Genomic DNA, 13,209 nt, shown 5'->3' with positions numbered 1-13,209 from the left:
TTTGGGAAATCTATGCCTGGTAAAAATTATGCTTTTGGTCTTCCTCGGTTTCAAAGCAAGTCTATTATTCCGCATCCATTCCATATTTTTTGATATGGCATTAGCCATTTCTGCTCTGCAATGCTCTACTGAGTGAGAAACTGTGTACATAATCAGATCGTTCGCATATTGTAGCTTTTTAACTCTTGTCCCTTCTGACAATATAAAGTCTGCCATAATAGATGTTAAAAAGTAGAGGGCTCAGAATCGAACCTTGTGGGACGCCCGTATATGATGTCCTTGGCCCTATTAGACGATTCTTATTTCTCACGTAAATTTTTCTATTGGATAGCAGTGACATAATAATAATAATAATATTGTCTGGGATCTTGTAATTATGTAGCTTCTTTTTGAGAATATTATGATCAACATGATCATATGCCTTTTCAATATCTGCCGTAACTAGTAGCACTTCTTTTTTATCTGACAATGCACTATATAGATCTACAAGTAGCTGGCTTAACAAGTCGATTGTACCTTTTCCTCTCCTAAATCCGAATTGATATTTATTTAATATACCCTTTTCTCTATGTACCATTCTAATCTTTTTTTTAAAATGCTTTCAAATATTTTCGTCAGACAAGGAAGAAGCATTATTGGTCGATAGGACTTATGATCACTTGGATCTTTTTGCGGTTTTAGTATTGGCACTAGCACCGCAATTTCCCAATCTTCCGGGATCCAACCTGAATTTGATATAAAATTGAACATTTCAATTATTATACATTTGAATGCTTTGGGACATTCTTTAATCATAATGTATGCGATGTTATCAAATCCTGGAGAGCTGTTTATTTTGTCTTTTAGTGCCAGTTCTAGCTCCTCATAATCAATGCGTCCTTCGATTTCATGAATTGCGTAGTCATCACTTGCTTCTTCTGCTTGGTCTTGGGAGTATTGTACGGGACCAGGTACAAAGTCAGGCGTGTGGATCTTCAAAATTGTCTCACAGAAATTGTCACTCATTTGCTGAATTGGGGACTCGCCATTATTTTTATTATTTAATCTTTTTACAATGTTCCATAATTTATTAATGTTTGTATTTCTATTGATGGAATTCACAAATTCAAGCCATTTTTCTCTTTTTTTGTTTTAAATAGTTTTCTAGTCTGTGCTGTAATTTTTTGGAGCTCCAGGTAATTTTTGTAGTTGAATTGAGCTTTTAGTCTCTTAAATGCTATTCTTCTTTTTCTAACTTGAATTTCGCATTCATTATCCCACCATAAAGCCGGTTTAAATGTATCCGATCTTGGTAATTTATACTGTTTGATGCGCTTAGTGGCTGCATTATTTATTGTTTCTTGAATAAAATTGAACATATCTTCAGAATCATTTGGAATGTATGATGTCTCTAAAGTCTCTTCGATATCTAATCTATACTCATTCCAATTTGCCTCCTTAGTCATCCATTTTCTGCCTGGATACCATCTCACTCTCGTATTACATTTGAATTGCATCTTTATTAAGATAGGCAAATGGTCAGAGCCTACATTATCTGGTATTACGCTCCAATGAAGTCTATCATGGAGAGAAGGCGAACAGAAAGTCAGGTCGATGGCGGCTGATTTCTTCCTAGGCGTTTGAGTTGTCGTATGCGTTCCGTCATTCAGCATTAACAGATTAAGGCTATCCACAATATCGTAAATAATAGCTCCTCCTCTGTCAATTATTTCATCACCCCAAGCTAAATGTTTGCTATTGAAATCTCCTGTTACAATTATTCTGATAGGAATCTGTTCGATGATATTTTTGATTAAATATAGATCCTTTGTTGCCTGTGGTGCGCAATAAATTGAAACTAAACAGAACGGAGTAGCCGATTTAATTATTACCGCGGTCATTTGCATGTCTCGGTTACTTAGTGAATGTGCGAATTCTTCGCACGGAATGCTATTTTTGATCAATATGGCCGAACCACCGTAGCCGTCCTGTCTGTCCTGTCGAAATATGTTATACCCTTTGAATTTAACTAATTGGCCCTGTTTCAGCCATGTTTCAGTAAGAGCTGCCATATGAATTTTCTTATGAAACATAAGATTTTCGATGCTTTCCTTATTTGCTCTTAAAGATCTGCAATTTAATTGTAAAATATTATTTTATCCATCTTTGGTTGGTATTTGTTATAATTATTTTTTCACTATCTTCTAACTTTCGTTAGAATTGACTACACTTATTTTATTGTGTATTTCATCTTTATTTCGATTATCTATACCTGTTTTATTATTCTGGTTTAAGTAATTCATAATGGTATGTGTATCCCATTTTAACTTATATATAATTTCATCTATCTCTTTACATTCTTTATTTCTCTCACAATTCTATAAAATGATTTGTCGTTTATTTTTTTCCTTTTTATTGGTCTTATTACTGTTTAGGCTTGGTTGTTCTTGGTTTCTTTTTTCAGGTTTTTCAGTTATCTGGTCTCTGTTAAATCGATTGATAGGCCTCAAGTATTCTGTTCGACGTTTATACATAATATTTCTTGGTTTATTCATTAACATTAATCTGTCTTTATCAATGTTAATTTCTTGTTCATCTAAACTATTCAATAATTCATATTTATTTTTATGCCTGTGTGAATCCATTTCGGTATTGCCATTTAGTCTCGGCGCTAGTTGGCCATTTATTATCAGTTAATTATTATTTAGAAGTGAAACCACGATGATCGGATGTAGACTCGTTTATGATGTCAGTTTATTAAAACTCAATTTAATATGAAACTCGATTTATCATTATATAATTTTCGAACTACAATTTTCGTCCCGACAAAATGTTCGATCATTAAAACCCAATCAAATTTTGATCGTATTTTTAAAAAAGAATGCTCCACTCTAGCTTACTAGATGCCAGATACGCATCAGCGTAGCCCAAAGTATGTTGTGTAATTTTTGTCATCAAATTGGCGTAATTCCACTGACATCTGTCATGTTGCCGTGTTCATTCCGCCATAAGCGTGTTGGTTCCGCTATATCACTCCCCTTCAAAAGAAAAAAAAGTATCCGTTAAAAATAAACAAATTTAATTATTATAATTTGAAGGAGACTTTTTTATTCTTAATCTTTCTTGGAGGATCCATCGATAATTCCAAGTTATGTGATTTAAATTCTTGTGATGTGCTTGGTTGACTGTTATGTGGTATGACAAAAGCAGTTCTGAGAATACTTTGTGGACGGTAGGGCTTCACAAAATTATCTTGTGTGATGTAATACACTGGATCGCTGACTAATGTTATTTTTTGAAGGTTCAGAGAGGTGTTGCCATTTAATATAGATTGCATTTCAACGTCCTTGCTCTGCTCTTGAGAAATTTCCTCTGCGGTTAACTTTGATGGCATTTGAATGGCATTGATCCTGGACAACGCATCAGCAACAACGTTATGATCACCCTTCACATATATAATATCAGTGGAAAACTGTGATATGTATTCTAGCTGCCGTCGCTGACGATCTGAAGCCTTCTCTAATTTCTGTTTAAATGCATGTGTGATTGGTTTATGGTCTGTCTTGATTACAAAGTGCCTTCCTTCTAGCAGATATTCAAAATACTTTAAAGCCGCAAAGATGGCTAGTAGTTCCCGATCGTAAGTTGAATATCGCTGTTCAGTAGATGTGAGCTTTCTGGAAAAGAAACCTATAGGGTGCCATGCGCCATTTTCTTCCTGCTCCAGAGTTGCTCCAATGGCTGTTGTAGATGCATCTGTAATTAAATTAATATTTGCTATACTTGAAGGAAAATGAAGAAGAGTTGCATTTGCTAGAGCTTCCTTCAGCTTGCTGAATGCTGATAATGAATTGTCATTCCATTCAATTTGAGTCTTGTCGTTTTTAACTGAGGACTTCACATACTCATAAAGTGGTGCTTGTATATTTGCTGCCTTGGGTATTGATTTACGATAATAGTTTACCATGCCCAAAAATCTTCTGAGTTCTATAACTGTCAAAGGTTTTGGATAATTAATAATTTTCTCTACTCGGTCTGGTGAAGGAGAATATCCTGCTGCACTCAGTTTGTAACCGAGGAAGTTAACTTCATCTTTTCCAAAAGCGCATTTCTCTAAGTTAATTGTGAGTGAATATTCCTGTAGCCTCTCAAAAACCAATTGAAGATGACGACGGTGCTCATTCATATCAGTCGACATTACCAGGGTGTCGTCTATATAAATGAAAATAAAATTGAAATCTTGGAATATGTGATTGATAAACCTCTGGAATGTCTGGGCAGCGTTTTTGAGTCCAAATGGCTTTCGTAGATACTCGAAGAGTCCCCATGGTGTGATAATTGCAGTCTTTTTAATATCCTCTTTATGCATGTGTACTTGGTGGTAAGCTTTTTTCAAATCTATTGTAGAAAATACTGCTTTCTGATGAAGATTATTGAAAACATCTTGTATTAATGGTGGAGGATACCTGTCAGGCATCGTGTTGGCGTTCAGCCTCCTGTAGTCTCCACACATTCTGAATGTGCCATTCTTTTTGGGAACCATGTGAATAGGGCTTGCCCATGGACTATTGGAAGGTCTCAAAATGCCCCTGTTCAGGAGATCTTGTATCTCGGACCTGGCTGCAACAGCCTTTTCCCCGAAGATTTTCCTGAATCTGGAAGCTAATGGTGGACCTGTTGTGGTTATCCTGTGAGCAAAAAGAGATGATTTATTATTGGTGGTTACCTGTGGCTTTGTTATTGCGATGTATTGTGCCAGTAAATCCTTGAAAGGCTTTGCCGGGTTGACAATGGAGACGTTGACTTGCTGTGCCTTGAGTACCTTTCCATCAGAGGTGAGGCCTGTGGTCGAATCAATCAATCTTCTGCCCTTCAAGTCTATTAATAGATTGTAGTTGCTTAAGAAATCGGCTCCTATAATCGCTGTGGCTACATCGGCAACAACAAACTGCCAGTTAAAGCTTCTGCGTAGTTATAGATCCAACTCCAGAGTTCTCTTGCCATATGTGGAAATTCTGCTAGAATTTGCTGCAAATAAAACTAGCTCTTCCTTGGCATGACCATTGGCCAACTTATGGGCTGGTAAAATGGATAAAACTGATCCTGAATCTATAAGAAATTGGATTGCAGTCTTTCTGTCTGAAATATGTAGGCGGAGCTCCGAGCAGACAGAATTTATTTCACAGTCATGGCAAGCTCCAATTAATGACGGTGAAGTAAGTTTTCCGACCGGTTTAGAGATTTAAGCAGGCAGGGCTCTTCACACTTTGTGGCTTTCTCACCGTATCTGTAATGATAGAAGCAAACTGATCCACGAGAAGGTGTCCTGGAACTATGTCGAGAACCACTTCTTGATCTTGACTGATTGTGTTGTCCACTTCTTAATCTTGACCGGTTGTGTTCTTCTTGTGATTCTTGCTGATCATTTTTCTGCCTTTCAGTGTTTAACATTGCCCTTAGTTCCTTGATTTCCTGGACGCATGACATAAGAAGAGTTTCGTTGCGGTCCAGTCTCTGTTCTACTGAAGACTTGTGTGTTGTGGACATCACATGTGATGTGGGGCTACAGTGATCGACCAAAATATCGGCAACTTCCGCCAGGGCTTCCGGACCAAGATGACGAGAAACTATTAATTATGGCCGAATATGGTGTGGCAGGCGTTCTGACCACAATTTAATTATGATGTCTTCACTGACCTCTCCCTTAGCCAAATTCATCATCTCTCGTAGGAGCTGTGATGGTTTCTTCTCTCCTAGAGTTAAGTTTTTTAATAGCTTGTCAATTTGCTTACCTCTGTATTCAGACTAGTATTTACAATAATAAATTAAACATTTACAGTCATTTATAATAATAAATTAAATTTTAAATTAAACATTCCATTAATATCAGAGAATGATTTTGAAATTTACAAGATTACAACTATTCCAAAGCATGTCGGTTCGAATAATTACTTGTTTATATCCCATAAATATTCATTCATTATGGTGGATAAAGATATGATACACTACGTTTTACTAAATAATGAAGACATTAATACCCAGTAAGCACGTGATGTTGCAGCAATATTCTATATAAATCCCTGCCAACATCCCCGCTGTGACAATAAACCAATGTGGTGTAGATGTTCGTTTTTTTTTTTTATATATTTTTATTGGCCTCTGGTAAACATTTAGCCACATACATAATGTACAATATACAGGTAACATATATAGTATATTGGTCACTTACAACTTAATTTTACTATTATTAATAAACCTAATTATGTTAGGATAACAGTTCATATTTTGCAACAATGATGTCAAATTAAAGGGTTTAATCAGTGTTTTTATAGAGTGTAGTTCCTCTAACAATTTAGCCCTGCTTGCCTCAAATATACTACATTCTAGTATGATGTGTTCAGATGTTCCGCTTGATGCTCCACAAGGACATGATTCTGACTCTATTATTCCCAGCCTCTTCAGGTGTGCAGGGAAGTTGCCATGGTTAAGCCTTAGTCTTGTTATTGTTACGATGGTACCTCTGTTTTCATCTGCATATTTTCGGAACCACGGTTTCATCTTCAATTTGGGGTTGACTGCCTTGTAGTGTCGTCCCTTTGTTTCCGACGATCTGTTCCATTGTTCTTGCCATTTGTCCAGTATTTTTTTCTTTGAATTATTTATATAGTCTTTCCTGGTGGCTAGGTTGATCATAGTTCCGTATTCTGTTGCCCATTTTGCTATGGAGTCCGCTTCATCGTTTCCACTAGAACCGGAGTGCGATCTTGTCCATAATAATTTGACTGTATACCCGTTCTCCAATAGCTGTATAAGTCTATTCCATACTTCATATACCAATGTCTCGCTTAGTCGATTAGTAAGGAATAGATTTTTCAGTTTATCTATGCAGCTTTTGCTATCGGTAACGATGACTACTTTAGTGATTTTGTGGCTTTCTATATATTCAATTGCTTTTTTTATAGCTATTAGCTCGGCTGACCAAATTGAAACAAAGTCTGGTAGTTTATATCCTATTTTGATATTATCGTTTTCATAAAATAAAGCGCAGCCAGTTTTGTTATTAATTTTTGACCCGTCTGTAAATATAACTTTATAATCCTCTATGTTGATTGTATTCGTATTGAATATTTTTTCTATCGTATAACTGTTGTCTAATGTGAAAAAGTTATAATACGGGTGTTTATTGTATTTATTTGTGTCTCCTCTTGCTTCAATTACTTTTATATAGCTATATACCAAGCTTGGTTTTGGACGATTTCTCCAATAGTCACTTGTTAATGTATCTATGGCTACATTCTTGATATTTTCGATTGTTCTATTATTTTGTACTTGGTATTTTTTAAGTACAAATTTATCACTTAAATATTGGAATCTTGAATGTAAAGGCATTTCTCCACTTTCTACCAACAATGCGTTTGTAGGTGTGGAGATCATTGCCCCTATGCACAGTCTCAAACATTTATATTGAATTTTTTCTAGCTTTCTGCAGTGAGGAGAGTTACTGAAAGCTAGACTTCCATACTCCCATGCTGGTCTAATTATTGTTTTATACAAATTCAGGGCTGTGGTAGGGTGAGCTCCCCACCATGTCCTATTTACCATACGTAAAATGTTGATTTTTGGCTCAATTTTTGTGATTACTTGATTTATATGTGTTTTGAAAGATAGTTTTTTGTCGAATGTGACGCCCAAAAATTTATTATTTTCTTGTATTTTGATTGTATGGTATTTAGTCGTTAGTGCTGTTCTTTCTTCTAGCTTCCTGCGTCTTGTAAAGATTCCGATTGAGCTTTTTTCGTCCGACAATTCAAGTCCTTTCTTTGCGAGCCATTCGTGGAAGAGATCTATGTTACGGCTCATCCCCTCATAGGCTTTCTGGAGGCTTGATTTTTCTATATATATTATGACGTCATCTGCAAATTGTAATATTTTGGTACCTGTTTCCCATATTTTTTCTATGTCTCTTACATAAATTGAGTATAAGATGGGGCTAAGAATTTCTCCCTGTGGTAGGCCTTTGTAAATTTTTCTCGGCCCTATCAGTTTCCCATTTATTCGGAAAAATATCTTTCTTTCTCGGATGTTGGTCGTAATTGAGTTTATGAATTTTCCTGGTAGTCCAGTGTTAGCCAGAGTATCTTCCAGCACCTCTGGTAGGACATTATCGTACGCACCTTTAATATCGCTAAATAGAGCAACGACATAGTTGTTTTTTGCCATTGATAGATATAGATCTGATCGTTAGGTTGTCATATGTTCCCATGCCCTTTCTAAATCCACATTGGGGTTTGGGGAGTATGTCATACTTTTCTACCCACCATTCTAATCTTCTTTTGATCATTCTATCTTTGACTTTTGCAATGCAGGAAGCCAAAGATATGGGTCTATACGATGAAACTAAATTTGGATGTTTATTCATTTTTCTGATAAGTATTATCACTTGTTGCCCCCAATCTTCTATTGCTTCTGGATTCAGCCACACTTTATTAATTATATCTATCAGTATACTTTTAGCTTGAGGTGTCAAATTTGCAATCATTGAATATGATATGCCGTCTTTTCCAGGAGCTGTGTTGTTGCTCTTCTTGATAGCTATTTCCAGTTCCCACAATGAGAATGGTTCCATCAGATTATTTGTTTCTCTTTCCAGGACAGTTTTATTTCCATTGCCTAAGTCATTTTTGGCACCCGGTGGAGCTAGATAGTCGATGATTTCCTCACTAATTTCTTCAGGGATATTACTATATGTGTCGGTCCCGTTCGTGTGTTTCTTGAGACGTCTAATCATTCCAAATACTTCTTTGACTGAAGTATTTGGATTCATTTTATTGACGTATTCCTTCCAACTGTCTTTTTTCTTCTTCCTGAAAATGTTTTTGATTTTCTTGTTTATATTCTCACACGTTAAATAGTTTTTATAGTTGGATTCCTGTCTATAAGCTTTTTCACCCTCTCTCCGTTCCTTTATTAGCTGATTGCATTCGTCATCCCACCACACTGGTTTAATGAACCTAGTATTTATCAATTTTTTCCTTTTTGGAATGCTTTTTTCTGCCGCTGAGTTAATTATCCGTATAAAATCTGTGTACGCTTTTACGGGGTCACTTACACAAAATCCATTTAGTTCATCTTCTAGATGTATTTGATACTTTTCCCAGTCTGCTTTATTGAGGTTCCATCCAAGATCGTTATTTTGGAGTTGTGGAACTTCTTTTTGTTTCAGAGTTAGAATTATGGGGTAATGATCTGAGCCCAGAGACTCATCGATTACACACCAATCTATTTTGTGCGCTATGTCCTGAGAGCAAAATGATATATCAACTGCTGTAAAATTGTTCTTAGATCTCAAAGTTGGGTTTCCATCATTGAGTATAAATAAGTCATTGGACTCTACGGATTCTAGTAAATTATTTCCCATTCTGCTGTTCCATTTACCTCCCCATGCATAATGGTGGGCGTTAAAATCACCGCACAAAATGAATGGGTTTTGGAACTGTGACAATATATGATTCCATTGACTTACTGAGATATTGCTGTTTGGTGCAACATAAATGGATATAATGGTCAATTTGGTGTTACAGAACATAAGTGTTATTCTTTTGATTTGGCACTTGCTTACATCTATTGTGCCTATATTAATGTTCTCTGTATTGAGTACCGTGATATTATCCTTGACTATTATAGCCGTACCTCCATATCCATCATTTCTATCGTTGCGGAAGATCTTGTAACCTCTGAAAGTGCAGTTGTTACCACCTTTTAACCATGTTTCTGAGAAGGCCGCTATTTGAATCTTTTTCTCGTATAGAAAATGTTCAATGCAGCCTTTGTTGGCAAACACTGATCTACAATTGTATTGCAATATTTTCAATTCCTGTGTCATTCTTGTCATTTCGGATTTGTTAGGTTTATCTGATCTCTTTCCATCCGATTAATTATGGCCATTAGTACTTGATTATTTTTTTAGTTGGTAGGGTTAAAAACATCCTTTAGTCTTTTGATTATGTGGTTCAGAGATATTTGCTCTGATGTGCTTGGATTTGGTTGTATTCCTCTTTTCTGTATACTCGTCGTTCTAACATCCTTCTCTTTCGTTTTATCTCTGTTGTCCTCTTTTGTCATTTTCGTATTTACGTTTTCATTTTTTTTAAATGGTATTTTATTTATATTAGGTGACGCTTTTCGTGCATCGTTTTCTGTTTTATTGTTATTATTAGAGTTTTTAATGCTGTTGTCTATGGCTGGTGTCTCAACGCTAGTGTTGTGTAGTCTCCGTTTCTTGGGCTGATTCACTTCCATATTTTCTGGTTCTTTATCTTTTGTGCGTTGTTGGTGATCTTGAATATCGGGAAAAACTTTTTTGTTTTGTAAGTCTAGTCTAGTTGTAATTATATTTGCGTAGGGGCGGTTCTCCAAAATCCTTTTTGCTTCATTATAACTTGCATTATTAAATTCCATTATTTCCTTTAATTTAATTTGTTTTTTGTAGACTTCGCAATTTTTGCTAATTGCCTGATGTCCATTGCCACATAATGCACATTTGGGCTCTTCCTCCCTGTTATCGCACTCCTTGTAGTTGTGGTTACCCGAACAATGTCCGCACCTGACACTACTTCGGCACTGTGTGGTCACGTGACCATAACGTAAACAGTTATAACATTGGATTATTTTGTTGTATTGACTCACCCGACACTTCACCGCATGTATTGTTACTTTCTCAGGTAACCTTTGGCCTCTGAAAGTTAGAACGCATACGGGCGTTTTTACATAATCGTTGTTTTGTTTTTTAAGAATTCGTTTGACTTCTAATATTTCCACTTCAGATTTTATATGTTTCAAAGTATGTTCTTCTGATAGCTCGGTGTCTACGTCGTATATTACTCCCTTTTTATTACAGTAGATAGTGGTATATATGCCCTTGCGCCGATCTCTGGGAATATATGGTCCGCTACCAACTTGTTTGTGAATTTGTAGTCATAACATTCAATTTTGATTTTGTTAATTCCGATAGCTTTAATTTCCTTTATATATTTGTCCATCTCTGGGTGCTTGTTAAATATCTTTCTTCCTAATGCCATGTGGTGTAGTTTGCCTATGTTTTTGTTCATCGATTCCACATAAATTAAAAATGGTCCTATGTCTTTTTCTGTGTATGACACTGTTTTAAATACTTTAGAATTTCTCGATTGATTATTTTTTTCATATGTATTCTCATTAATCTTATCGTTGGTTTTTAAATTTTCATTATTATTAATTACCTCATTATTATTAATAGTTTCTTGGGAAGGTTTGTCCCCTGTGAGATTTTCACTAGCACTGTTTTTCCTTCGAGTCGTTTCTAGATTTGTTATTGTTTTCATTTCGTTGTTTGATACAACGTCACTTTCTTGCACTGAATTGATTGTACCTTTAGGTGTAACATCACTATTTAATTTATTTAAATTAGCGTTTGATTCAGTTTCCATATCTTCTCCATAACATATACGCAATGCGTTTCCTATGCACGGACCTAATTGTATTTGTTCACGGTCATCGTCGGGACCCACTCCGTAGGGTCCGCTATCCATGATGTCACTATTTCAACTACCTGCTACGGATTACTCACTATTCAACACTGAGGTCTTTATCGTTCGAACGCTCGTTGCTGACTGAGATGTTCGTTTAAAATTGAAATTGTGACATACCGATCGGTCGTTTTTTATGAAGGCTATCAAAAGCTATATTTATATTGAGAGAGAACCGTTACATCAAATTATTTTATGTTTTAGAAATTTTAATAATAATTATACATTTTGTTAACATTTTTAAAGTTTATCCGTTATACTGCGGCGCGGCGCTTACGCGCTTCGGTATTTTTTCTCTGAAATAGCCGCGTAGCATTATGGCTTTGAAAAAAATTCAAAATTTTCAAAAAAATTTCGAGACAAAAAATTCAAATTTTTCAAAAAAGTCATATTTTTTTAAAAAATCTCAAGACTTATTTTTTCAAAATTTTTATTTAAAAATAAAATCAAATAAAAATTGAAATTACGTACTAATTATTTTGATCTCTGTTAAAATTATTTCAATTTAATAAATGTTCAAGTATAAATAAATAAAAAAAAAAAAAAGTATTGCCCGAAATACTTCTACTGATGGCGCGAGGTTTAAATGGAAATGCTCAAAAATAATTTTTTATCCGCAAATATATATTTTTAATAATCTAATCATAAACAAAATATTTATCAAAAGATGCTTAGTTCTAATTCTATATGTTGTTTGGAATAAATATCAAATATTAAATGAATAACTTGTGAATTTTGTGATTGTGTTATGTGGTAACACTACTGTGGTACAGGAACAGTAGGATTATCTAGGATTAAAGATGGCCGGTTGTCAACAAAGAGTGTTTGTGCGTTATTTTGTTAGTAAACTTAGCATTGAAATAAAATGGAAAAGTAAGTACATCATATATATTACTGTATTAATTAAACTATATTAATTTATTTAACGTTTACTTAACTTGATATTCGTATGGTATTATGAAAGATACATGAACGATACATCAAATGAAGAGGTTAGAAAAAGCACGCCGCTGTATTGTCATAGAAAAATGATACTGAAGATAGAAATTCAGTCAATTTTACAAGATCAAACACATGATGATATTTGGGATCGTTTCGTGAAGATTGATGGTTCAAAATAATGCATTCGGAGTTAATCCCGCTTGTTAAATTTGTAGATGTATTACAGTCAGTAAAGATGGGAACTTGTCTTTTGAATTTGTAAGTCTTTTGTACTATATATATATATATATATATATATATATATATATATATATATATATATATATATATATAACATTTCCTAATAGATACATATTATGTTCATTCTTTTAGAAAATCTTCACGTATAATGAAGTGCGATGAAACGGTAGTGAGATGAGACAAGTCATATACTTTTTCGCCCTAGGAGCAGATGACAGATCTAAGAAGTTATTTTAGTTAAGACAATATTTGAGGAGCACAATTCTAAATAGGTCAAGACTAGAGAATGATATAGGTTCAGAAATTACAGTAGGCCCTCGCCTTACACGGCACTCTGGGTACACGGTTCCCATACTACACGGAGCTAAAAATCCGACATCCCTCCGACTACACGGACTTCTTATTACGCGGTATTTGGTCAACAGCCCATAAGTCCGTTGTGCAAAAGGGTATTGTTGTAAATTTTGTTATCGACTTTTATCTT

At 35.0% G+C, this 13,209-nt stretch overlaps 1 long non-coding RNA gene across 1 annotated transcript; it reads left to right on the top strand.

Moving 5' to 3' along the window:
• Positions 1-12,313: 12,313 nt before the first annotated feature.
• LOC113369343 lies at positions 12,314-12,998 on the top strand. Its single transcript, XR_003366472.1, has 3 exons — positions 12,314-12,416; positions 12,508-12,743; positions 12,858-12,998. It is a non-coding gene; the product is annotated as an uncharacterized LOC113369343 (long non-coding RNA).
• The last annotated feature ends 211 nt before the right edge of the window (positions 12,999-13,209 follow it).

Source organism: Ctenocephalides felis, unplaced genomic scaffold (genome assembly GCF_003426905.1).
Source record: "Ctenocephalides felis isolate EL2017-DRISC unplaced genomic scaffold, ASM342690v1 CF-g0.4_SCAFFOLD_00773, whole genome shotgun sequence".
Taxonomy (NCBI): Eukaryota; Metazoa; Arthropoda; class Insecta; order Siphonaptera; family Pulicidae; genus Ctenocephalides; species Ctenocephalides felis.
The sequence above is the reverse complement of the archived record's forward strand: the minus strand, read 5'-3'. Positions and strand labels throughout refer to the sequence as shown.